The sequence below is a fragment of the Phacochoerus africanus genome, chromosome 11, assembly GCF_016906955.1.
Source record: "Phacochoerus africanus isolate WHEZ1 chromosome 11, ROS_Pafr_v1, whole genome shotgun sequence".
NCBI classification, from domain to species: Eukaryota; Metazoa; Chordata; class Mammalia; order Artiodactyla; family Suidae; genus Phacochoerus; species Phacochoerus africanus.
The window spans coordinates 119,792,266-119,819,947 of NC_062554.1; the positions used below are offsets into that span (position 1 = coordinate 119,792,266).

General features: G+C 43.6%; 1 long non-coding RNA gene across 1 annotated transcript; it reads right to left on the reverse strand.

Moving 5' to 3' along the window:
* Positions 1–334: 334 nt before the first annotated feature.
* On the reverse strand, positions 335–17,129 carry LOC125111786 (uncharacterized). The gene is made up of 2 exons (XR_007130939.1): positions 17,058–17,129; positions 335–529 (listed from the first exon to the last, which is right to left on the reverse strand). It is a non-coding gene; the product is annotated as an uncharacterized LOC125111786 (long non-coding RNA).
* Positions 17,130–27,682: the final 10,553 nt, after the last annotated feature.

A 27,682-nucleotide genomic window follows, 5' to 3' on the forward strand; every position in this document is an offset into this window, starting at 1 on the left:
ACCCTCCCCTGTTTCTTGCTTCATCATTGCTCTGGTGCTTTTCTCTGTGAAGGCAAAACAATTTTAAGAAGCTAACCCCCACGATACATAAAATCGCTGTCGTAAATGTTGTATTAAAGCTGCCCAGGCCTACCTCCCTCTCCTAAAGGCAAAGCGTAAGTTGTACTCCAAGCAAGATTTACGTTTGCTCCTTCAGGGAGGTAGCAGAGATGAGCGCACGCATTCTGTCCCAGGGATGTATGGCTGGATTTGACCTACATCTGTATTATTTAACGTAATTCTCTTTCAGTGATGTATGCTTAGATTTCACAACCCCAATTGTTCCATGCCAGGATTGAGCTAGAAACATTTTTATTCCAAAGTGATCCCCTATACATTTATAGCAATTCCAGGACATTTATAGCCAGCCCACAAGTCACTTTCCTACAGAAACATGCGCCGTGTCAAGGAGTCCCCCGGTTCCTGTGCGTTGACAATGTGTCACTCCTGGGCCATGTCTTCTGTAAAGGTCACTCTTGCAGCTTCGTCCCTAGGGAAAGATGGAACTGCTTTGGTTAAAATGCTATGTATTATATAAACAGCGCCTTACGAAATAGTCGTGAGTTAAAAATCAAAGTATCAGTGTTCCCAGCGTGGCTCAGCAGAAATGAATCTGACTAGCATCCATGAGGATGTGGGTTCGATCCCTGGCCTCGCTCAGTGGGCTAAGCATCTGGTGTTGCCATGAGCTGTGGTGTAGGTCACAGATGGGGCTCGGGTCTGGCGTGGCTGTGGCTGTGGTGTAGGCGGGCAGCTACCGCTCTGATTTGACCCCTAGCCTGGGAACTTCCACAGGCTTCAAGTGAGGCCCTAAAAAGACAAAAAAAAAAAAAAAATCAAAGTATCTTACATGATTAACTGCAGAGCATCACCTGGAAGTGGTTTAAGCGACGCCATCAGAACTGGGTTGGCTCCATTCTTGCCTCTATGTGTGTGCAAAGCAGGCTGCAGCTCTTGCACCTGAGCATGACTCTGTCGGATGGCACACAGGTTCCCTCTTCACTTAAACTCTCCGGGGATGCCTCACCAGCCCCTACCAGGCACCAAGGGCTGCCCTCTGGGGCTTCCAGTTGGCCCTGATGGCCATTGTAAACCCTTTCCCCAATCCCTGGAAAAGCAGTGTTGGGATCTGAGGTCTGGGGGCTGCTGGCACCCCCAGTCTCTCCCAGTGCATGGGCTCTGGCCTGTGCCAGTGAGGCTTCCTCACCCAGTGGGACACGCAGGGAACTGCACGCCTGGTAACATGAAGGCCAGGCTGAGCACAGAGTCTTAGTGACAATTCACCACTTCTGCCTTTTACTTTACGTAGCATCTGCCACCGCGTCTTTCCTGTGCCTGATACAAATATACCCTCCCTTTGATTCTTCAGGGCTCAGACTTTTGTTTGCATGGGATGGACCTTGAGGACACTGGACAGACCTTGAGGGCATTACGCTAAGTGAAATAAGTCAGACAGACAAAGACAAAACAGCATATGATCTCACTTCTATGTGCAATCTAAAAAAATAAAACAAAACCTGAACTTACAGATACAGAGAACAGCTTGGTGGTTGGGGGTGGAGGAGAGGAGGTGAAGGGCATCAAAAAGCACAGACTTCATTAGGTTTAAGGGGTTCGGGGCAGGGCCCAGGAACAGCAGGCCCCACATGTGAAGCTGATGACCGTGGCTTTTTAGAAAAAGTCACCAAACAGTCATTCGTCCCTTTCTGTGGTCATTTCATACAATCCCCTTCCCTGCTTACTTTATCCTAGAGTTTTAATTATGACCTATATACTAATGCTTTCCAAGCCCATATATCTGTAGCCCCAACCTTTCTCTTGAATGTGAGGGTTAAATTTCCATCAACCAACAGACATTTCTCCCTTGATGTTCTCCAGATCCTTTCAAAATAGTTTCAAAATATAATAATGAAAAGTTATTTCCTCCGAAGACATTTGAAATTAAAGGCCACTCGTTGAGGCCCGCTTAGGTAACAAAAAGGTAGTTTGACCAAAATAGGGACGCCATGCAAGGTAAAGAAAAATTTGTTTAAATTTCTCATAAATTAAAAAAAAAAAATGGGAGGGGGGATTCCCATCATGGCTCGGTGGAAATGAATCCGACTAGCATCTGGGAGGATGAAGGTTCGATCCCTGGCCTCACTCAGTGGGTTAAGGATCTGGCGTTGCTGTGAGCTGTGGTGTAGATCCCAGATGTGGCTCAGATCTGTCATGGCTGTGGCTGTGGCTGTGGTGTAGGCTGGCAGCTACAGCCCCAATTTGACCCCTAGCCTGGAAACCTCCATATGCCTTGGTTTTGGACCTAGAAAGACAAAAAAAAAAAAAAAGAAAGAAAGAAAAAGAAAAAAGAAAAGATTACTAATGGCTGAACAACCTATAACTGCAAGAAAGCAGTTTGCTTCCACAATCTCTACATTTGGGGCTAAGCATCATCTCTTCTGCTGAAGACACAAACAGATATTCAAAAATTTCATTGTCACTTAGTGTTTTTTTTTGCCTTATTTCCTCAAGAGAAAGGTAACTCTGTACGGGCATGGTTAACCAGTATGGGTACTGGATTTTCTGTTGCTTCTCAGAGGACAGTGGTGGAAATTCCAACTTGAGAACCGGAGTTGATATATCCCCTGAGAAGTCAGATCTGTAGTGGTTGTCAGGCTCCTTTTGTTGCAGGCAGCAGAGACCCACTCAGTTTTAGGGTTATTGTAAAGCTACAGTACAACCAGGAGCACAGAACACCCCCCCCCCTCCGAGGGGAACTGGGTGCCTTCAGAACATTGGGACAGCACCGTTCACAAAGGGGCTCACAGACTGACAGCTTTTCCTTGGGCCACACGCAGCCCCGGGCTCTGTCTGTGCTCCCTCGTTTCGTTTTCACAACAGCCTTAGAAGAAGCACCATCCTTGTTCCTGCTTCACGTGGGAGAAACTGAGGCAGAGAGCGGTCAAGCACCACATCCCAGCTGCTCTGGCTCCATATTCTTTCTCTCTGTGCAGGGCGGCTGCTCTCCTGGTTGTTTTCTCCCAAAAGGTCACGGGGAGCTTCACTGTGTGATGGGTCAGTGACTCCCTATCACCTGCTCTTGCTCCTGCCCGCTGACGCCACATCTTCTGTCTTAAAACTTCATTCACTCCTCAGCCCGTATGCTTTGAGGGCAGTGTCACTGGTGGTGGTGGGCATGTTGGCAGGTGCCAGGGCAGCCTTGGTGCCTTGGCCAGGTATAGAGACGCTGTGGCATCATCAGAGCCAATAGGCATGTAGAGACATCACCATAGACTGGCAAAGCAGGAGACAAAGCAAGTCAAGGACAGAAATGTAGTCAAAGCAAACACCCTCTTATGGCCGTGAGTTCCAAAGGCATGAGGGCCAGCCCCCAGTGTTCCTAGAGCCCGCTGGTGAGAAATCGAGAGGGACCGCAAATTCCATAGGCAGGCGAGAATGGAGGGACCCAAGAAGTGTTGTTTTTGCTATTAGTTTTTTTCTTTTTCCTCACCAGGCTGGTACGGACTGGGAAACATGCATTCCGTACTTGCAGCTCTCACAAAATAGAGCCATAATCCATCCTCCTCCAGATGCAGATGCTCACTGCGTATGGATTGGACTCCCGCTCATTTCCTTTTCCCTATCATCTCAAGGCCAAGGCCCCAAAGAGCACCACCTTCTCCGCAAAGCACTTCCCCTGTGACCCTCCAGATGTCCTGAGACTCTCCTGTGCACCAAGTACTGTTCTAGGCACTGAGGCCAGAGCAATTGATAAAAGGCACGAGGCCCCCGCCAGATTGAAACACACACTGCAGGTTGGAGAACATCTGTCTTGTACACGCCTCACCCAAGACAGGAGTTGTCTTCCCCCGGAGTCCTGACCACCAGTCTGCCAGCCTCGGCTTCACACCCCTCCAGGGATGGCCATTCTGTCCGCATCAGCTCTTCATGCTTGGAAAGCTCTTGCCTAAACGGTGTCAACATCTGTTTTCCTGCGGCGTCTATTTCTTGGCCTTGGTTTCGTTCTCTGGAGCTAGATAAAATAAAGTTCCCTTTCATCTGACAGCCCCTCCAATATTGGCCCATCTACAAACGCTCAGCCTCGTACCGGCTCACCCTCCCTCTCTCTGCTGTCCTCCTGTTTTCCCACCAAGCTCTGGTCAGGCCTTCTTCTCTTCTCTTGCCCCCATCCTTGCCTTACCCTCTTTCATCCTCAGCATCTGGCTCATTTGGACTTCTTAGACTTTATTTCTTTCATGCTATTTCTCCCCCCTCTTTCCTCCACTGCAATCTTAGCACCCAACTCTAAGCCTATGCTGTTTCAGCCTCTGTGTTTACGTGCTAGTGTATTGCCACCCTGGACAAACTGGAATTGGACAGGTTGTGGTAAGTGGTGGTGGTAAGCCGGCCCTTTATTGGGGGCTTTGTTTTGTCTTTGGCTGGGTCAATTGTCTATTCTTACCATGCAGAATTATTTAAGAAACTGGATTGGGGAGTCCATATGTAGTAATTCTTTTGATCACTAAAATAAAATTTAATAAAACATCTCCACCAGCAAGACTTTGTACAGATAAAAAGTAGGCAGAGAATGAGTAAATGGATGGATGTTTTCTTGCCATAAGTCTTAGAATCAGAGTTGTCCATTTTTAGTTCATTTCGCCTCCTACCAAATAAAAAGGATAGTTTTTCAAATCGAAGTAGCTAAGTTTCCGTCATTACAGTTGCTAGTTTATTTATATTAAATAAGTATATAATCTCATCACACTGTGCAGCATAATTAGCAAGTATTTCTGTTGTTGAATCCATGACCCGGTTTCCTGAAGACATCTGTTTTCTTTTTTTCTAAAAGGATTTTTTTCAAACTGAGATTAAAAGGCGCTACTCAAGTAAGGTTGCCAGATCAAATACAGAACACTCAGCTACATTTGAATTTAGGTTAAACAGCAAATAATTTTTAGTATAAGTCTGTTTCAGATATTACATGAAACAGACTTATACTAAAAAAACTACATGCTATTGATCGGAAATTCAGATTTATTTTAGCATCTTACATTTTTCTCATTTCTTTCTTTTCTTTTCTTCTCTCTCTCTTTTCTTTTTTTCTAAATCTGACAACTTTATACCCAAGATGTAAGCCTTAGACATTCATCTCAATTCCCACCCCTTCCACCGTTAACCTCCCTCTTCTTCCTCCTCCAGCCCACCTACGTTTCTCTTTCTTGGCATCTTTTAGATGAAAAGCTCAGATTGCAGTTCTCCCTGGTGTAATGGCCTCATTTCTACTCCCAACTGTTTTTATTTTTCCCCTTTTGACAATATACAACAGGTGTACACCCTTGGCTGATTTCTGCTGTCGATTTATGTTTGGTTGTTTTTTTTTTTTTTTTTCCTGCTGTTCATTTAAAAATGTGTATAGGACAATCTGCTGGGAAAATTGGCTTACACAACTGAAGTGATGACTAAGAGTTTAACAGTTGCAAACAGGTGAAACCAGTCTCACTGTGCAAATGATGCAGAGGGTCAGTCTGGGTGGAGAGCTGTGACAGTAAAACACAATTGCCTGTCAACAGAAAGGAGTTTACGAGATGTTATCACCTATGATCTAAAGGTCTTATATATTCAGCATGTTTCTTTTTTGCAACTGAGACCTGGATTCATTTCCTTTGTTGTTTTTTTTTTTTTTTTTAATAGTTCTCTAACTCCATTTCCCTTTTATCCCATAAGCTCTTTTTTTTTTTTAACCTTTTCTCTTTTTTTCTTTTTTGGCCACCCCACAGCATATGGAGTTCATAGGCAAGGGATCAGAACCTGTGTTGTCACAGCTGTGGCAACAGCTGATCCTTACCCCACTGTGCGAGGCTGGGATTAAACCTGCGTCCCTGTGCTCCAGAGACGCCACCGATCCTGTTGTGCCACAGTGGGAATGTCTCATCCCATAAGCTCTTGAGACCATTAGCAGAGGCGGTCAGAGACTACTCCATGGATGGGAACTTTCTGAGGGCTTTGGGCCCTCCCCTGCCTCAAGAGGCTTTCTATTTAGGAGCCTGGGGAGTGCAGAACTGAGCGTAACCCATGACCGCCTTCTCTCAGCCAGCAGCACGGAGTCATTCATGCTATTGTGCTGGCTCTGTGATTTGTTTCATTATTGTTTATGGGTCTGAGCAGGTGCATGTGCAGAATCATAAGCACAGACGGAAAGGCCACATTATTCTTGTTGAGAGTAGGCTACGTCAATGTCCCTGGCATGAGGCTTTACATTGTTAGGTAATGATTGTCAACCTATCAGACAATGCAAGCCGGCTCATTGTACACTCATGTGCTCTACCTCTCTGGAAATGATAAACTAGGCTGCAAGCTGCTACCTGTGTTTAACAAAATGCTATTAGAATTGTCTGTGAGACTCTAATAACTTAAATTAAATATGGATACTGAGATATTAACAATAAACAGCTTAGCAGAGCAAATTCTAGGATGTCTATGCGTTTCAAAGAACAAACTTGAGATGTCATGAAGCTTGGATTCTCACACTTTGTATATATAACAATGTTCCAGAGATTCTTCCAAATACAGATTCCTCTTATGTCCTATTCTCAGATTCTGTTTCAGCAGGTATGTAGCATTGTGGTTAAGAGCATGGCTTAGGGAGTTCCCGTCATGGCGCAGTGGTTAACGAATCCGACTAGGAACCATGAGGTTGCGGGTTCGGTCCCTGGCCTTGCTCAGTGGGTTAAGGATCCGGCATTGCCGTGAGCTGTTGTGTAGGTTGCAGACACGGCTCGGATCCCACGTTGCTGTGGCTGTGATGTAGGCCAGTGGCTACAGCTCCAATTAGACCTCTAGCCTGGAAACCTCCATATGCCGCGGGAGCAGCCCTAGAAAAGACAAAAAGACAAAAAAAAAAAAAGGAGCACGGTTTAAGAGTCAGACTCATCTTCCTCTTTATCCTATGAAATTCCTTCTTGTCTCCATCTCCTCATCTGTAAAATGGGAACAATGTTGCCCTTGCATGGAGGTGTTGTGAGGATTAAGAGTGACCATCAGTAAAGCGCTGAGTGATCACCCATATGTGTTAGAATTAAAAAAAAAAAAAAAAAAAAAAAAAGCCAGCAGGCCAGGTGACGCTGGCAATTGGCACACGCTGTACTGAACACTGCCGTGTGGCCTCAGGCTAGCTATTGACTCCGTGTGGGCTGTGCATAAATTAGTTAATCTCTCTGTGCATCAGTTTACTGCCAGTAAAATAAGCTTGCGAATTCTTCACTAACTCACAGAGCCAGTCCTTGAGAAAGGAAGTAGCTACATTTCCCCCAATAGCCTGGCAGCATTCACTCTGCACTGTGTTTGGAAGAGTAAGAAATACATGGTAAACAACGATCATGCCAACACTGTAGGCACCAATAACACACTTTGGCTCTTTCTTTACTGACCCTCTTATGGAGAGTGATCACAAGAAGTTTGCAGTCTTGGTTGTCATGACAGGTCCGGCACACATGAAACTATAAGCACGCCACACACCACCACAGATGCATTTGAACAGGTGGGAGGCCTCAGTGGCCACAAGTGGAGGTTCCCTTCTTGGGCCTCCTCCATGACCTCGAAATGCTGGTAGGCCCCAGGGATCTGGCCTCTTCGAAGTCTACGCCGTCTTCCTAGGTGAGGTCTACACTCTGTCTTTTTGTACCTCTAGCCTGCTTCTCGTTGGATTTCAGACTTGTAGGTAGCCCACTGTCTGCCCAGCGTCTACACTTGGACGCCTAAAGGGATCTCACACTTAATATTAAAAGAGAACTCTTGTTTCCAAATCCAACATCTCTCCTGTGATCTATGTTCACTTCCTCCCCTGGGCTTTCCATTCCAGGTACTCAGACTGAACATTAAGAAGTCACCCTTGGGGGTCACCAGATTAAGGATCTTGCGTTGCCCCTGCTGTGGCTCATATTTGATCCCTGGCCCAGGAACTTCTGCACACTGTGGGCGCAGCCATAAATAAATAACTTAATTCAAAAAGTAGACTAATTTTTTTAAAGTCACCCTTGATACTTCTCTCTCTTAAAGCCCTATAGTTTCTCACCTTTGCATCCTTCCTCTCCTCATTTTCTGCTACACTGTGCCTCACATTAGCTTTCTTGCTGTTCTAGAACATTCCTCATCTTTCTGGAATATTCCTCTCTCCAGGACTTCACTTCCTGTTCCCTTTACCTGGAGCACTCTACTCTTGGGTTCGTTCATGGCTGATTCCTTCTCATAATTCAAGTCTCTGCTGAAATATCAAATGTCTTCTCAAAGAAGCCTTCCCTAACCACTGTATGAAAAACAGCCTCACTCCCACGGTCACATTCTGGCCTTTATCTTGCCTTTTAATTTTTTCTCATGGCACTTTTCTCAATCTAAAGCTACACACTCACTTGTTTTACTTGCTTGTTGTCTGTCTTCCACATTAGAATAAAAGTTCCGGAGTTCCCGTCGTGGCACAGTGGTTAACGAATCTGACTAGGAACCATGAGGTCGCAGGTTCGGTCCCTGCACTTGCTCAGTGGGTTGCCGTGAGCTGTGGTGTAGGTTGCAGACGCGGCTCGGATCCCATGTTGCTGTAGCTCTGGTGTAGGCCGGCAGCTACAGCTCCGATTAGGCCCCTAGCCTGGGAACCTCCATATGCCGCGGGATCGGCCCAAGAAATAGCAAAAAGACAAAAAAAAAAAAAAACCACCAAAAAAAAGAATAAAAGTTCCAATAGGGCAAACACTTGTCCCATGATATCTTGAGCTTAGGGTGGTGATAACTCATGGTGGGTCTCAGTAAATCTTTGCTGCAAGAATGAATTAATGGATGGTAAAGGAATATCAATTATTAATAGCAAAGGAGTTTGGGGAACCAGAAGAATAATGGTTATTAGAATACTTAAAAAAAGATAGATTCTCTTTGGGCTTCCAAGGGCTAAGAGGACTTGGATGGGTGAAAAAAAAGAAGAAAGGGCATGGAGTTTCCACTGTGGGGCAGCAGGATCAGCAGCATCTTGGGAGTGCTGAGAAGCAGGTTCAATCCCCCGGGTCCCCGGCCCTAGTACAGTGGGTTAAGGATCTGACATTGCTTCATGCAGCGGCAGCTTAGGTCTCTGCTGCAGCTCGGATCTGATCCCTGGCCCAGGAGCTCCATGTGCCATATGGCGGCCAAAAATGAAAACAAAAAAGAAGGAGGAGGAGAAAGAGAAGACGAAGAAAGGGATAACAAGTGGGGAAGAGCACAGGTAAAGCCCAGACATGGCCACAGTATTTGTGGGGCAAGGAAAAGAAGCTGACCTGATAGAGACAGAGAGCAAATGATGGACACGAAAAGAGACTGAGGTTGAGTAAGTATGAGAGGTCAGACCAGTGCAAAGGCTCAATGTCACAGAGGAGCTGTTTGATGGGACTTCTTCCAGGGAGGTGGCAAGGGGTCAGTGACAAATGTAGCATCATGGAGTAAGGGAAACGAAATAAAGGAGAGTTCTGCCGCCAGTACAAGGCTCAGGCAGAGCCCTGGGAAAAGACACAGGGCTCTGCAAGATTTCCGCTAGAGCTGGAGTAAGAATCTCAAGAAGCCCTTTTGCTCCTGGGACATCTCAGAAACTTGGAGGTCACAGCAGAATCTGAGAATGGGCGCAGGCAAGAGGACCTCACATTACTCAGTGGTCAGGGGGCAATTCAATGTTGCCATAGAATCCAGGAACCATTGGATCTTGTGTGAAGGCATGGGAATGAGGGCCCTTCTGAAAACACATTGAGGGTATCGTTGGGAAAATATCAGGTTTTTAATGACTGAAAAAGGACCACAACAGAATTTCAAGTGAATCTTTCCCTGGTTTTGCTATAGCTCAAAACATTGGTATGATTCAAAGTAATACGTTGTGGCTTTGCTCCAAAGATGCACCCACTGACCTTTTGAGAAATCATATTTTTTCCAGATGTTGTGCAACAGTGGTAGAGAATTGATTTACTGTGAGAAAAAAGCTGGAAACGACCTAGATAAGTACAGCAAAACCCAAAGGACCTAGTCATTTTTCTATTCAGATTGAGTAACTAATTAGACGGTAAAATGTGTTATATAGTTGCCTGACTTCGATCTCCCCTCAAAAATGAGAAAAGCACATTATGTAGCAGCAAAGTGAGGCTTTAAAGATGCTTCAGAATTTACTTTATTCACAAGCCTGTAATTGCATTAAAAAAAAAAAAAATCCCAGAGTTCCCCTTGTGGCTCAGTGGTAACGAACCTGACTAGGATCCATGAGGATTCGGATTTGATCCCTGGCCTCAATCAGTGGGTTAAAAATCCCACGTTGCCCTGTAGGTTGCAGTCATGGCTCCGATCTGGCGTTGCTGTGACTGTGGTGTAGGCCAGCAGCTGTAGCTCTGATTCGACCCCCAACCTGAGAACCTCCATATGCTGCACTTGCAGCCCTTAAAAAAAAATATTGAGAAGAATAAAAAAAGAATAGATCTGCCTTGGAACTGTGGCGCAATGGGATCAGTGGCGTCTCTGCTATGCTGCGACACAGATTCAGTCCCCAGCCCTGCACAGCTGCCACAGCTGCAGCTCAGATCTGATCCCATGAGATGGCCAAAAAAGAAAAAAAAGAAAAAAAAACAATAACAAAACAAAAAAAAAACGCTTTTCTTTGGAGTTCCCTGGTAACACAGTGGGTTAAGGATCCTGTGTTGTCACTGCTGTGGCTCAAGTTGCTGCTGTGATGCTGGTTGGATCCCTGGCCTGGGAACTTTCACATGCCATGGGTGCAGCCAAAAGAAAAGAAAAGAGGAAAAGAAAAAGAATAGCTCTCCCTTGTCACAGAAAGGTGGAACCCTTTGAAACAAAATTGCTGAAGAGTTGACTATCTTAGAAATGGCTAGATATCACTTCTGTCAAGGAAAATCCAAGAAAACAAAAGACTAAGACCACACAAGAATATGCAGAGGAACGAAGAAGAAAATTTTCCTTCCTCCTCCTCCAAACAGGGGCCACATCTTCTTTGTCACCATATCTCCAGTGCCTAGAATAGAGAGAAAAGCAGGATAGTTCTGTGGGGGCAAATGTATTCATATGGTAGCTCTGGGTGCTTGCATCCACACTCTGAACTGAAAGTTTCTCCAGAAGTTACTCTGTATCAGACACCCTGCTATGCAGGTTCTCATCCAAAATAAGCAACAAAAGGGAATTCTGATTGTGACTCAGCAGCAAGGAACCTGACTAATACCCATGAGGATATGGGTTCGATCCCTGGCCTCACTCATTAGGTTAAAGATCTGGCATTGCCGTGAGCTGTGGTGTAGGTCGAAGACGCAGCTCAGATCTGGCATTGCTGGGGCTGTGGCTGGGGTGTAGGCTGGCAGCTGCAACTCCGATTTGACCCCTAGACTGGGAACTTCCAGGTACAGCCCTAAAAAGACTAAATAAATAAATAAGCAACAAAAGGATCTGGCCTGCCTCCCTAAAGCCTAAAAAGCAATACAGATGGACAGTAAGAAAAACAAAGAAGGTCTAAGACAAACTGAACTGGATCCGCATTGAGAATTCCTGCAGGTTTCCCATTAGCAGGCGGTCCTGTTCTCTGATTCTCACGTTAGAGGAGCCAGATGGGGAAGGGGAGGGGGGTGTTGGTGGAGGGAATGGAAAAGGAAATGATAGAATCAGAATTAGACAAAGCACATCTGGCCAATCAGTAATCCTCCAGTTCTAATGACTCTTGAGAACTATAGTATTTGCAAGAATTATTAAGCATTATCCTTATATGCTCATGACAGTCAAGGAGTAAGCCAGTAAGAGATTTCATCTTCACTCTCTCTTTCAACAAAGGTCTGATCAGCACTGGGCATGTCAGGCTTTCAGCTTGTTGCTTATTTTACAGAGATAAGCAAAACAGAATCCTTACCGATAGCTAGCTCATAATTGAGACAACCCCAACAGCAAGGACCACAAGGATTGGTCAGTGCTGGGACAGCGGCATGCCTGGGATGCTAGGGAAGCCTTGGAGTATGGTCAGAACAGGTCCCAGAACCAGGTGACACTAGAGCTGTATCCAGAAAGATCAGTAGGAGGTAGATACAGGTGAAGAAATAAAGGAAGAGATTCGAGGTAGGAGTAAAAGTCATTAAAAGATGAGAGCAGCTGGGCTGTTGGGGAATCACAGTGAGTTGGTACCTCTAGAGTCTGACATGAGACTGAGGATCAGCAACTGAGGCTGAAAAAGCAGCAGAGACAGATCAAGAAAGACTCTCATGATTAGCTATTCACCCGAAAGCAACGGAGAACCATGGAAGGGTTTCCAACCCGAAACACAAATATCACATTCACACTTTCGGAAATGCACCTGAGAAACTGTGTGATACACAGACTTGTGAGTCAGGAAATAAGACTGGAGACAAGAAGACTACTTAGCGAGGGATGGCAAGAAACCAGGTGAGAAATTGCACAAGGCCTAAACCCAAGAAGCGCCAGGGAGGATGGAGAGGAAGGAGGCCACCTGGCTGTTGGGTGTGAAGAATGAGTGGAGGAGGAGAGGCCCTGCAGAATCCAGGGCTTCTGGCTTGACGTATCGATGGATGCTGATAGCGTGCCACAGACAATGTAGGGAAAGGGCACATCTCGGGGAGGGAGGTGATGGGGGCAGTGTTGGATAGATTGAGTGTGAGAGGACCATTTGGCAGTTGCTTGGCCATAGCCGGAGCTCAGGAACACCTTCTAGGCTGGAAGTAAGAATCATCACATAAGTGATTACTGAAGCTGTAGGCCTAAGGTCCACTAGATCAGTGGCTTACAGACAGTTTATCTATAGCCTACAGCAAAAATACGTTTAATAGCACAATCCTGTGGACACATATACACACATATAAAAATTCACTTAACAGTATTTACCATTGCAAAGTGTGATGGGCTCTAATAACTTTCCCTTTTATTCCATTTTTTAAAAATGCGGGTCAGATGTATATTAATAGGATGCAACGTTTAATTTAAAACACGTTGTCCTAGGAGTTCCTGTCGTGGCGCAGCAGAAACAAATCTGACCAGGAACCATGAGATTGCGTGTTCGATCCCTGCCCTTGCTCAGTGGGTTGAGGATCCAGCGTTGCCATCAGTTGTGGTGTAGGTCCAGACATGGTTCAGATCTGGTGTTGCTGTGGCTGTAGTGTAGGCCGGGAGCTGTAACTCTGTGAGACCCCTAGCCTGGGAACCTTCATATGCCACAAGTGCGGCCCTAAAAAGCAAAATAAAAAGGTTGTCCTAGACGGTACACTTCTGGTGGCAGGGACCATATCTTACACAATTTGTATTCCCCAAAGCATCTGTTATAATAGCTATCGCATCATTAATTTTTTTGGAAGGAAGGAAGGGAGGGAGGGAAAGGAAAGAAAGAAAGGGTTTTCTGGTCACATTAATTTTCTCTAAAATCATGATGAGATCCTGTCACCTTGATTTTCTTGAACTTCTATACCTAGTTTATATTTTCCACACATTTCCAGGATGATTTAAGCATGAATCATTAGTGCCTGGGTTGAGATACAATGGTTTGCTTTTTCTCTTCACTGCGTCCCCAATACCAACCCTGTAAACCACACCAAGTCTTATACGCATAGTGTCTTAAGCTAGTCTGGACCTGCCAAGCAATGTGCTTCCACGTCCTGGCTGCAGTTTTTTCTCTGCAAAGATTGTCAGGCTCTGTACCACGTGACCCCATCACAGCTGCCTGGACCAGAGGAAGCTGGCAGTGGGAACCAACACACACACACACACACACACACACACACACACAGAGACAGAGAGAGAGAGAGAGAGAAGAGGAAGTAGAAACCAGGAGGAAACAGAAGCTGTGAGCAAGCTGAAGGCAAGAGGAAGAGAGGACGGGACAGGATGCAGAAATTGGTTGGTAGGAACAGGTGCAGTTGAAGAAGCAGAGAGTAGTTGAGAAACCATAACACAGAAGCACTAAAGAGGGACTCTGTGACCCGCTTCCACTCACAGGGACCAGATACCCAGTGAAGCTGTGATGAATCCTGAGTTACCTATCACGTCTCTTAGTACATTTCAGGCTCTGTGATGGCTGGCTTTTCATAGGTTCCTCTTGCTTCATGAGGCCTGGTTGTCATAAATAAAATATCTCTCTTCCTTACTTTCCTATGTATTTAAGAAATCCTTGGAGTTCCCATTGTGGCTCAGTGGTTAATGAACCCAACTAGTATCCATGAGGACATAGGTTCGATCCCTGGCCTTGCTCAGTGGGCTAAAGATCTGGCGCTGCCCTGAGCTGTGGTGTAGGTCGCAGGCGCAGCTCGGATCCAGCATTGCTGTGGCTGTGGCGTAGGCCAGCAGCTGTAGCTCTGAATGGATCCCTAGCCTGGGAACCTCCATATGCCGCAGGTGCAGTCCTCAAAAGACAAAAGCCAAAAACAAAGAGAAAAGAAATTCTTAAGTTACGGAAAAGTAGCAAGAATAATATAGCCACATACTCTTTACCCAGATTCATCAATTTTTAACATTTTGCCACATTTCCTTTGTCTTTTTTTCTGCAGCATTTGAGAATAGGATGCATATAGCATCTTCCTTTGCTTCTTACTGCTTCAGTGTGCGTTGCCTTAGAACACAGATATTTTCTTCTACAACCACAATACAGGCATTGAACTCGGGAAATTGTACATGGACTTAATACTTTAAAAGTTTCTACACCAGTGTTCATTGCAGCACTATTCACAATGCCCAAAAGGTAGAAACAAGCCAAATGTCCATCTGGAGATGAATGGAAGACAAAATATGGTCTATGCCTACAGTGGAATATTTTTCAGCCTTAGAAAGGCATGGCCTTCTGATTTTTGCTGCAACTTTGAGGACATGCTGTGAAATAAGCCAGACACAAAAGAACAAGTGTTGTACGATCCTGCTTACACGAGGTGCCTAGAATAGGCATGTAACAGAGACAGAAAGTAGAATAGTGGTTACCAGACTCTGGGAGAAGGGGACATGGGCAGCTGCTGTTTGATGGGTGCAGGAGTTTCTGTTTGGAAAGACGAAAACATTCTGGACATGGTTAGTGATGATGGTTGTGCAATGCTGTGAACTTAGGACCACTGAACTATACACCTCAAAGCAGTTAAAATGGTAAATCTGATGTTACATTTTATCTCAATTTTTAAAAAATTTCAAAGTCTGTGACTTATCCCAATGTCTTTTATAGCATTTTCACTCCAGTCCAGAATCATGCATTTCACACATTGCATTTTTTGTGTGTCTTTTTTTTTTTTTTTTTGCCTTTTCCAGGGCTGCTCCCGCAGCATATGGAGGTTCCCAAGCTAAGGGTCCAATCGGAGCTGTAGCCGCCCGCCTACACCAGAGCCACAGCAACTCGGGATCTGAGCCACGTCTCTGTGACCTACCCCACAGCTCACGCCAACGCCGGATCCTTAACCCACTGAGCAAGGCAGGGATCGAACCCGCACCCTCATGGTTCCTAGTCGGATTCGTTAACCCCTGGGCCACAATGGGAAGTCCCACACATTGCATTTCATTGGTATGTCTCCTCGCGAGGGTGACTAATTCCTTCCTATTTGCCTGGACTTTTCTGATTTTAGCCCTGAAAGGCCTGCATCCTGGGAAACTGCTGAGTCCCAGGCACACAGGGACGACTGGTCGCCCTGCTCTTTAGTCACCTTTGATCTGTCACTGTTCCTCAGCCTTTGTCTTTGAGTGCCCTTTTTAAAGAAATCAGTTATTTCATAGAATGTTCCCTCCTTTGATTCTACTTGATGTTTTCCCAGCTTATGCATTTTCGGCTGGGGTACCTCATTAGCAATGCCGCATCCTTGTGGAGTAGCTCAGTTGGAGACATAGGTATCTTTGTCTCATGTTGTCAATTTTTTGTTTGTTTGTTTTTGTTTTTGTTTTTGTCCGCCTTTTTCTAGGGCCGCCTCCCTCGGCATATGGAGGTTCCCAGGCTAGGGGTCCAATCGGAGCTGTAGCTGCTGGCCTACACTAGAGCCACAGCAAAGTGGGATCCGAGCCTCATCTGCAACCTACACCACAGCTCACAGCAACGCCAGATCCTTAACCCACTGAGCAAGGGCAGGGATCGAACCTGCAACCTCATGGTTCCTAGTCGGATTCGTTAACCACTGAGCCACGACGGGAACTCCCATGTTGTCAGTTTTGATCATGGTCAAGGTGTGGTCCAATTTCACAATCATCTGCTTACTACTTTCCTCCCTGTATATGCTTTTTTTTCCTTCCAGTTTTATTGCAATGTAATTGACACCCAGTACTGTATACATTTTAGGTGCACAGCATAAGGATTTTACTTACCTACATCATGAAATGATTACCACAGTGAGTTTAAATAACATCCCTCATCTCAGACAGATACAAAATTAAACAAACAGCAATGTCGTCTTTCCTTATGATGAGAACTCTTAGGATTTACTCTCTTAACAACTTCCATATATCCTATACATCAGTGTTAATTATTTTTTACCCTGTTGTACATTACACGCTAGTACTTGTTTCTCTTACATCAGGACGTTTGTACCTGCTGACTGCCTTCGTCCCATTCCATCCCCAGCCCCACACCTCTAGTAACCACACATCTGACCACTTTTTCTGTGAGTCTGTTTTTGAAGCATGATTGGCTTACAACACTATGTCAGTTCCTGGGACACAGCACAGTATAGTTCTCCATATTTTTCTATTCTAGATATCTCTATATATTTCGAAATGATGACCACAATGTCTAATGACTATCCCCCCCCATATATTTTTAAAATAAACATCTATCACAAGGTATATAAGTGTACCCTGCAATCTGAAAGAGTCTGAGCAGAAGCTAAACATTTGATAGGAAACATCTGATAGAATCCTTGCACTTGAGAGAAGCAAGCATTTCGGGGTCCCCTTTCCATTGTCAGCACAAGTCACAAGAAATCACTTTATTCCTCACCCCTTCCCTTCTTGGCCACTGTACGTTTTTGAGGAGAAAGACTTTTCAAAATGCAAATATTTCTATACAACCTTTAAAAAAAAGTCCTCACCTTGCAAGTAAGGAATGCACTGTTTTCCTGTTTGAATTCTGCACCTGGACTCATTCCCAAAGTGAAGGGTGTTTTCTCGGGAAAAGCACATTATTTATAGGTAGCAGAGATATCTACCTCTTTTTTTTTTTTTTTGGATAGCCCTCACTGAGTTTGTTGTATATTTGGTGAGTGATTGGTTCAGCTGAAAACATCTTCTTTATTAATTACCCAATCAGGTAACCAGTGAACTCTCCAAAAGCACCAGCCGTCATCGGAGGCGGGGCTTAGTGGGGGAAGAGGTGGATGAGCAAAGGTCTCTGAGCTGTTTGGAGGACACAGAAGCCTTCAGATGCTGGGAGCACTGTGACCTGGAATTTAGCCATAGCCCTTATCACGGGCCAATATACCACAGAGTCTATTTATTTATTATGTTTTCTGTTCATTTTATACCCCTCTGTGCTAAAATGAAGAAACGCCCCTGCCCCGCAGTGATCTTTATTTTGTTCACAGACAGTAGTGCCTGCTTCATAGCATGCACTCAATTAAAATCTATTGAGTGAATGATTGAAGGTGTTCATGAATATAATTAATGCGGTAATGTTGGAGTTCCTGTTGTGGCGCAGTGGTTAGTGAATCCGACTAGGAACCATGAGGTTGCAGGTTCGATCCCTGGCCTTGCTCAGTGGGTTAAGGATCTGGCATTGCTGTGAGCTGTGGTGTAGGTTGCAGACTCGGCTCAGATCCCGCATTGCTGTGGCTCTGGAGCAGGCCGGCTACAGCTCTGATTAGACCTTTAGCCTGGGAATCTCCACGTGCCACGGGAGTGGCCCCAGAAAAGGCAAAAAGACCAAAAAAGACAAGAAAAAAAATGTTGAGAGTAAATTTTATGCTGTGTATATTTTACCACTCAAACGAGTTTAAAAAAAAAAAAAAAAAAACCAGTCCTCTGACATGGACAGTCCTGAATTGCTCATGTACAGTTGACCATGAACAACTCGGGTTTGAACTCTGGGGGTCCACTTACACACAGATTTTTTTTTTCTATAGTAAATATTATACAACACTACATGACCTATAGTTGGCTGAACCCGTGGAGTTGGAATCGAGGATACAGAGGGCCTCATAGGCAGATTTTTAACTGCAAGGAGGGTCAGTGCCCCCACCCCTAGTCCAACCCCCACATCGTTCAATGGTTAACTGTATTTGAAATTACCTCAGTAGATCTGCTCTACTAAGAAATAACCCAGAACAGTTCTTTATTCCAAGAATCAACTGAAGATCAATCTGTTTCAAAGCCCCTGGACTTAAGTTTGATGTTTTCAGTTTTATTAGAGGGCTGGGATCGGAGCGCGTAGGGGCAGAGGTGGGAATGCAGAATAGCAGCCCCCGTTTAGTTGCAACTTTTCCTGCCATGCTTCTTCTTGACATGTACGCTCTTGCTGTCACTCCGCTGGAGTTAAAGAGTGGGGTCCTTGAACCCTAAAATTAATGAGCAAATAGTTTTGTTTTCCCTATTTCCCACAGGGGAAGGCAGGAATTCCAATCCAAATAGCAGTTTTCATTTTCTGCCAGTATTCCTGGTCAGCCACCTTCAGCTGGATATTTGAGTGCTGTGGCGACAGGGGACTTAGAAACTGCCTCTCTTGGATCACACTGCATTTGCTTCGTCTCTTCTCAGATCCCTTCCCCCAGCAGTGCAGAGTCCATTCTTGCCAGGGATGAAGTCTAAGAAGCATAAAACAAGAATTACAGCTCAGAGTAGTTCTGAGCTGTAATTGGACCTATTAGATGGGGAAGATGGACCTGTGTTCATCATCTGCTCTGGGGAGCTTTCCGCTTTAGTGTTCACAAAACGCTTTATGATCTGCAGATAAATGTGCAGGCTCTGCAAAGGAAGACATGCACGCGGCTCCCGGTAAAATCATTAAGGATCAAAGCTATTTTCTCTCTGCCCTTCAAACTACCTAGTTTGCGTTTTAAGTATTTGAACACTTTTGTGCAAGTTGTGACTGTGACACCAGTTTAAACGTGCCATGCCTTTTCTGGAAAGGTCCTGACCCAGAAAAGCCTTCAGCCCAACTCTGACTCTTCTCTGAGGCTTGGGAGGAAAAGAGAGACTTCAAAGGGATGCTCGTTAATACAAGGCTTTGGAAATATACACTGGGTGCTCAATTTAAAAATAGTCTATTGATTTTAATACCTAAGTCAACGAGGTAATATAATTGAGGAAATGGCCACAAAAGAGATTTTTGTCAAAGGCTGAAGCGATGGGTACCAAATCCCATCATTCACAAATTTTCTGCCATCCGTGCAAACGTAGATTCAGATGCAGAAGCAACAAATGGGTTTTCGTCTACTTTGTATTATTTTAAGTGTTTTTACATTTTATCTCATTTAACTTACACCCCTGTCTCCATTATCTGCATACATTAGGAATGCATGCTTCTCTTCTTAATGTCAATAATTTGGTTCTCAAAGTAATTTTTTTCTCTCCTTCACTCCTTTTTTTTTGTTTTCTTTTTTCACTTCCAGAAATGAAAAGCCATTCTTTATTTTAATACTGCTGCTTCTAAGACTCAGACACGTTTCAGGATTCTATCAAATGGAAAAAGTATGCTTTTGTTATAAGGTTAATTATATCAAACTCTAAGGTTAATTATATCAAACTCTAAGCCAATATTTTAATAACTATATTTTATTATAACTATACATTTTAATTAGAATGTCACTGCTGTATTTAGTTTAATTGTATGTTTTGATTCTGCGTTGCAGTCAAATGCTAGGGTTGAGCTAAAACTGTCACGGAAGTGGGCAGGGAAGTTGCAAAGAAGGTCAGGATGAGAACTACTCACTGGGACTCAGGCTCTTAGGAGAAGGGAATATTCGACTTGCCCTTACTCCAAACTAGCTCAAGGCACCTTTTCCAATGAGCACAAGGGCTAGATGCAAATTGTATACTCTTGATTGATGGTAGCAATATATCATTGACAATTTTTTTCTAAGAAAAACAATTGAGCAAAAAAATAGATAAGCGTTATTTGAAAAGCATCATGCTAAATAACGCCCAGATCGTTGCTATATGGCTCAGTCGATAATACAAACCCACTCAAAAATGTATGTATACTCCCCTCTGTGTGGGGACTATTATATTGTTGCAATTCCCACTCCAGTGAATGTAATAAATAACTGTTGAGTTCTTAGAAATGTATTGATCCGTGCCCTGAAGAGATAGATAAATAGATAAATTTCAGAAGATAGATGATCCTATGTATATGAGCTGAAAGAAATAGGAGTTCATTAGAGAATGCGAGATCTGGAGCATGAAAATCTGAATTTCAAGACCCTATTCTAACACTTACTAACTGTATGACCTTGAGGAAGTTCATTTTCAATTGTAAAACAGGGAGAAAAATATAACTTGCCTTCCAGCTGTGCCATGGTGTTTTGAGAATAAGTGATAAGGAAAATATTTTTAAAAGCTAAAACACCATAGATAAGTTATAATAATAAATACTTTTAGCAAGATCCTGATTTTACTTTCCAAGTAATTTTTTGTTTGTTTAAAAGTGGGTTTCCAGGAGTTCCCGTCGTGATGCAGGGGAAATGATTCTGACTAGGAACCATCAGGACACAGGTTTGATCCCTGGCCTCTCTCAGTGGGTTAAGGATCCAGTGTTGCCAATGAGCTGTGGTATAGGTTGCAGCTGTGGTTTGGATCTGGAGTTGCCATGCTATGATGTAGCCTGGCAACTGTAGCTCCAATTAGACCCCTATCCTGGGAACCTCCATATGCCATGGGTGTGGCCCTAAAAAAGCAAAAAAAAAAAAATTGGTTTTCAAATATTCATTTAAAAAAATTACAAAAGGAGGAGTTCCTGCTGTGGCACAGAAGGTGAAGTATCCAGCATTTTCTCTGTGGTGGCGTGGGTTCAATCCCTGGCCCAGCACAGTGGGTTAAGGATCTGGCTTGCCATAGCTGTAGCATAGGTCGCAGCTGTGGCTCGGATTTGATCCCTGGCCCAACAACTTCCATATGCCATGGGTACAGCCAAACAAACAAACAAATCAGAAAAGGAAATATAAGCAAAAAAAGAAAAAATTTCTGTAGCCCTACCATCCTTTTTCACATCCAAGTCTTTGCCCAAACACTACTTTCTCAGTGTGTTTTTTCAGGATATTGGGTTCAAAATTGTTGCACCACCACTTCACACACATAAGCACCAAGCCTTCCCTGACTAGCATTTTAGGATGTGACCCAGTATGTGATACATTTATTTGTGTGTTGTCTATAGCCCTCAGGAATTTGAGCTCCACAAGGCAAGTCCTTTTTTCATTTTGTTCACTGTTGTATCCCATTGTTGTATCTAGTCTCTGTGCATTATCAGCATCCAATAAATATTTGTTAAAATACCAACAAGTCCAAACACGAATACTATGAGCACTTAGATGCTTCTAGTGTTTTTACATTTTTAATGCAGTGAGTGTTGTAATTTTTAACATAAAGAATATAAGTAACATTTATCAAATGCCAGGCACTCAGCTAAATAGTCTACCTTACTATTTAAAAAAAAAATGTTTATTATAGTTGATTTACAATGTCCTGTCAATTTCTGCTGTAGAGCAAAGTGACTCAGTTTACTTATATATACATTCCTTTTCTCACATCCTCCATTGTGTTCCATCACAAGTGATTAGATATAGTTCCCTGTGCTGCACAGCATATGACCCAGCAGTCCCACTCCTGGGCATATATCTGAACAAAACTTTCATTGAAAAAGATACATGTGGAAGTTCCCATTGTGGCTCAGTGGTAATGAGCCTGACTAGTATCCATGAGGATACGGGTTCAGTCCCTGGCCTTGTTCAGTGGGTTAAGGATCCAGTGTTGCTGTGAGCTGTTGTGTAGGTCCCAGATGTGGCCCAGATCCCGTGTGGCTATGGCTGTGGCTGTGATGTAGGCCAGCAACTGCAGCTCCGATTTGACCCCTAGCCTGGCCCTAAAAAGCCACTCCCCCCAAAAAAAGACACATGCACCCCTATGTTCATTGCAGCACTATTTACAATAGCCAAGACATGGAAACAACCTAAATGTCCATCGACAGATGAATGGATTAAGAAGATGTGGTACATATATACAATGGAATACTACTCAGCCATAAAAAAGAACAAAATAATGCCATTTGCAGCAACATGGATGGAACTAGAGATTCTCATACTAAGTGAAGTAAGTCAGAAAGAGAAAGGCAAATACCTATTTTTTAATTTCATCTGTCAAAACCCTAGGAGATTATTGTCCCTGACTTATCAAAATCTAAAGAATTGCTTATTTGATTTTAGAAAACCCAAGGCTCAAAAATGTTAAGCCCAACATCACATTCCTAGTAAACTGAAACTGGATTCAAATCAAAGTGGGGGACTTGAAAGTTTGTGCAATTTCACTCCATCTTTGTGCTTTGCAGCTGAACTTCTGTTGTGTATTTATTTATAACTGCCTTTTTATACTTCATTTTATGTCCTGGATATTTTCTCATGTTACACATTTCGTTTCCCTCTTTAATGGCCAAAGCTAACTGTGTAAGTGAGGATCATGCTACAGAGAGCAGAAATATGTGTTGGCCGAAGGTCATACATTTCTATCCTTTAAATGTTTAGCTCTGAGCTTTCCTGAAAAATCATATTTAACCTCATCTCTCTGCTTTTGACCAGAAGCACCTCCCTACTCCCACCTTCCTACTCGTGTCTGTGTTAGTTGGGATTCCTGGACTCAATCTAGCTGCTCCAGCATTTTGGTTTTCAGGGGGGTGATTTATGAGAGAACACTGGGTTGGCTCACAGATTAGACACTGAACAGTTGAGCCTGAGAAAGGACATGTCAGCTGGATCTTGGCCCTCAGAGCTCTCACCTCATCTCCTGCCTTTGAATCTCTGCCTCTTGGCGTCATCCTCTCAGACCAGCTTCATCCATAGGCGTGGAAGCCAGAGCTGCCTTGGATCCACATCCTTGCAGCTCTCTGACCCAAAGAAAAAGGACTATCTTTCTCTGGCTCAAGTTTGAAAAATAAGACCAGACCAAACTCCGCCATCTTCCTTAACCACCACCGATTTCATTTGTTCGTGATGAAGAAAGAGTCACGGAGCACCTAGCACATGATGGGCACGGCCAGGTTCTGGAAATATTCATTCATTCATTCAATCAGTCAACAAGTGTTGATTCAGCGCCTCCAAGACCAGGCAGCTTGTAAGGTGCTGGAGACACAACCGTGAGAAAGAGGGTTAGGTCTCTACCCTCTGGAGCTTATATCCTATGGGCACGACCGTCAGTAAACAAGGAGATAAATGGCACATTCACCCATTGTGAGAAGACATGAAGAGGGTGCCCTCATGTGAAAGTAGGGAGGGGAGGCGTGGGGAAGGGTGTCCGAAGAGCTGATAATAGAAAAATTACCCAACCCAGGTCCTCTTAAGGAATCTCTCACAGAGGCTGAGCACATGAAGCTTTGCTAAATTGAAAGAAAAAGGAAGGTCTAGCTTAGGATAAAAATAAAGGAATTTTTTTTTTTTTTTTTTTGAAAATTAAGAACTGCTGGTTCAAGGAGGTCATACTCCCTTGGGAGTTTTGGAAAAAACACATCATTTAGCAGTCATTAAGAAAAAATGTGTGACCCTAGGAACTACAAAGTTCACAAGGCTTCAATACACAGTTCAAAACAAGCCCAAGAAATAACAATCAAATGTGTCATTGCTCTACGACTCATTCAAAAACAAATCCACAACAAAAGGAGAAAAAAAAAAAAAAAAAAAAAAGGCTGTTTTGCAGTTCACATACCTCAGCACCAGAGAATTTAAAGGCTTCTCTGAAAATCCAGATAGCACCTTTGTTTCTTTACAGGGATTTCCCCTCTCCCTATATGTGTTTGTTTCTATGTGTAACAGAAATGTAAAGAGACTTAAAATTTGTGTTTTGAGATTGCTCTGTACACAGGGGTGTCGTTTACCCAAACGGTGTCATGAGCTCACCCTCTCTTCATACACATCAGCGTGCTGACAAGTATAAATGCATCATCATAGAGAAAGGCATGGGTTTAGTGAGAAGGAACCAGGCCCCCATTCTGATCCTCCTGCTTATTAGCTGTGTCACTTTGAGCAAGTTATTTAACTTTTCCAGACGTCACTTTTTAATCTGTGAAATGGAGATAATACGAACAACTTCAGAGAGTTGTTCTGAACTGTGTACTAAATGAGATGCGTTAAGTGTTCATCAGGAGGCATTCAGTGAGTGGTATTTATGTATTTATTTTTAAGGTTCAGTTAATACGAGGCTGGATAAAACACAATCTTATTTTGACTGCTCTTGTATCCTATAAAAGAGCCAAGTTAGCGTGTGTTGTTTGCTAGTGATTCTGACACACCAGAAATATTAGTGAAATGAAAGCTACTATTACATGAATAGGTCAGGAATAAATTAGCACAGATACAAGCTATGGAATAAATTAAGAACGTTAACAGTGTTTTCCTGTTCTTTCTATTATAGACGAGAACAGACCAGGGCTAAGTTTATTCACGTGTGAATGGAAGACCCAAAGAACAGTCAGTCAAACCAGTCCTTTTACAAGTCAGAGGCACCTTGGGCATCCGCGTGAAAGTTCTTGCCTCCCTGTGTGTTTTGCTCATTCCTGAATCCACAGTCTGGTCCAAGGTGCTTTTTGATTGGACTGACCTTCACCTCCACTCATCTAAATTGCATCGCTCTTTCTCATCTCGTTCCTTAATTCCATCATCATTGCTCTCCTTTGACGGAAAGGGAGCTCACAGTTCTTTTGTTTCATCAGTAAAAAACAGTTACTCTGGAATGTTTTAAATTCTTATCTTCTTTTTATAAATACCCCCAAATCACCCTTAAATCCTGCTGCCTCAGACCCGGAATGCTTTACCTTCTAGGTAGCTAGACCATGTCCCACTCAAGTAGACATCCGGCTCGAAGTGATGGAATGATCAATGCTTTAAGACACAGTCAAGTCTTCATGGGTAGCTCTAATCTTAAGAAAGATTTTCATTCAGCAGTACACAGCAATTGCCTCAGAAGAGTAGAAATGGAGGCAGGTAAGTAGTGGCCCAGAAGGGAAGAGAAAGGAGGGAGATTTTTACATTTCATCCTTTAAATTTAGTCAAAATCTGCCTCTCTGTAAATGTACTCATCAGTTTTAGAATTACATGGACTAAATCTAATGGTTCCTCCAAATAACATTTTCAGATCTTCAGAGATAACTACTGTCTTCTTTTTATGTCTTCTTCAAGCTAAGGACCTCTACGCCTCTCAGCGTTCCTCCTATGATGAAGTCCATACCATTGCTGGTTACTTCTGCAACATCCATCTCCTCTTCCCTTTCCCACCAGTCCTGACTTCCAAGTGTGGCTCCACATGGTGGTTCTAGAGAAGCTGACATCTTCCCTGATCCAAGGATGGAAGACATGGCCAGGACTAGCATTCCATTCTCCTGGCCGCAGTGATGGCAGCAGGCGTGGGCACCTGACTTAAGTCAATAAATCTCAGGACTTTAGCACATTGGTTCTAAGGTGTGGGGTTGGGTGAGAATGCATGGAGCCTTGAGAATCGTTGATGTCTGTCTTAGACCCAAAGCCTACTTGAAAATGATGCCAATATCCGAAAAGCAGGTGGTGACAAAATCTGAGGCCTGGTTGCATCATGTGAACCTCTAGCAAAGCCTTGTCTGAAAGCAAATCCATTCCAGAATTATGTGGTTTCTGTTACATGAGTCAATGTCTCTTTTTTGCTTAAGCCAGTTTGATTCTAGTGTTTTGTTACTTGCGACTCAAAATATCTTGACTGATACATGTGAGATGGCGTTCTCATGGTTGCCTTCCCTTGGACAAACTCCTGTTTGTCAATGATCCTCTTAGCAGAATCCTAGAATAAAATCTATTATTCTCAAAGGAGACTGACTGGTGCAGGTGTCCTCTCACGAGACTGGATTAGAATGTAGTGTTGTTATAACTCAACCAGAGACTGGCATTAGAATCTGAGCATCCCAATTCCAATGATTCTCACCAAAAAACTAGCAATTTCCCCAAATAATTTACCAAAATGCAACATAAACCATAAACACCCAGGACCTTGTAAGAGAAAAGAGAGAAATTTATTTCAGAATATGCTTTCTACCTGTTTTTTTTTTTTTTCTTTTCCTACAGAAAGGTTCAATACCTTCTGTTTCTGCTTTAGCTTTGAAAATAGAATGAACAACTCCTTTCTCAGTTGAGTTTTGCCACATGTATGTAAAAAAAATCTGCGGGTTTTTAAACACAATTACCATCCATAAATGCTGTGTAAAAAAGTAACGCTTTGCTGTGACCACAGTGTTTTGCAATCGTGTGGAATGTTTGCTCCCTACCTGCAATGAAGTTTTTTTGTTTTTGTATTTTTAGGGCTGCAGCCTTGGCATATGGAGGTTCCCAGGCTAGGGGTCCAATTGGATCTGTAGCCACTGGCCTATACCACAGCCACAGCAACGCCAGATCGGAGCTGTGCCTGTGATCTACACCTCACCTCATGGCAATGCCAGATCCTTAACCCACTGAGCGAGGCCAGGGGTCGAACCTGCACCCTCATGGATACTAGTCAGATGTGCTTCTGCTGAGCCACAGGGAGAACTCCTGCAATGAGGTTTCAAAGGGTTTCACCTGGGGGAGAAGAGAGCTGACGGGTCCCCAAGAGGCCTCTGGGGTCATATGTCCTTGGTAAATACACAACGGTCCAGGTTCTGGACCTCAGCTGGGAAAGTCCACAAACTAGACGTTCTGAGTGTATTCCCAGAGATATACACTCAGTGAAGTACTTACATGAGATGGACGTGTAACCCAGAATGCCAGCGTGTCAGCTTTTAAATGGAGATGACCCTTTGGGGCAGGAAACAGATGACCTTCATCTCCTTCAGAATTCCAAACCCCCTTTCCTCAGGACAGATACCTGGAAAGCTGGATTAGGAATCAAGACAATTGCTGGCTTAGCGTGGAATTCAGAGACGTTGATTGTCTGAAGGACGTTTTCACCCAGGTCATGATGAACCCTTATCAAATATGTCCTGACACATGGGTGTCAATATCTACCAAGGGGCCAGAAGGACTCCAGCATGGGTCCACATTGCCAATTTGTTCTTTGCAGAATCACAGTGACTAATCCTTATATGCGGTGCTTACCGTGTGGTCCATCCTATTCCAGACATCTTATCTATGAACTAATTCAATCTCCAGAATGAACCTTTGAGATTTTTGCTATTCGTTTCCTTTTACAGACGGCAACACTGAGTCACAAGAGGGTGAATACTTTGCTAAAATAATTTGCTAAAAGTTACATTGTTAATTGGGTGGTAGAGCTGGATTCCTAGGTTGCCTGGCTCTGGAATCCAAGCTTTAAATTGCTATGCTATGCTGCCTCTCAAACACTCTGTTCTTTTATGCTGCACACCCAACTCTGTTGCTACATCCTACACACTACGTGGGTTACTTCATATCCTATTTGACAGCATTCTCTATAAATCTGATGCCCTATAATTTGGCATCTATGAAATATTTTTCTTAAAAAGTTATATATGTATGTATATGTATATCTATGTATACAGAGAAGTTTT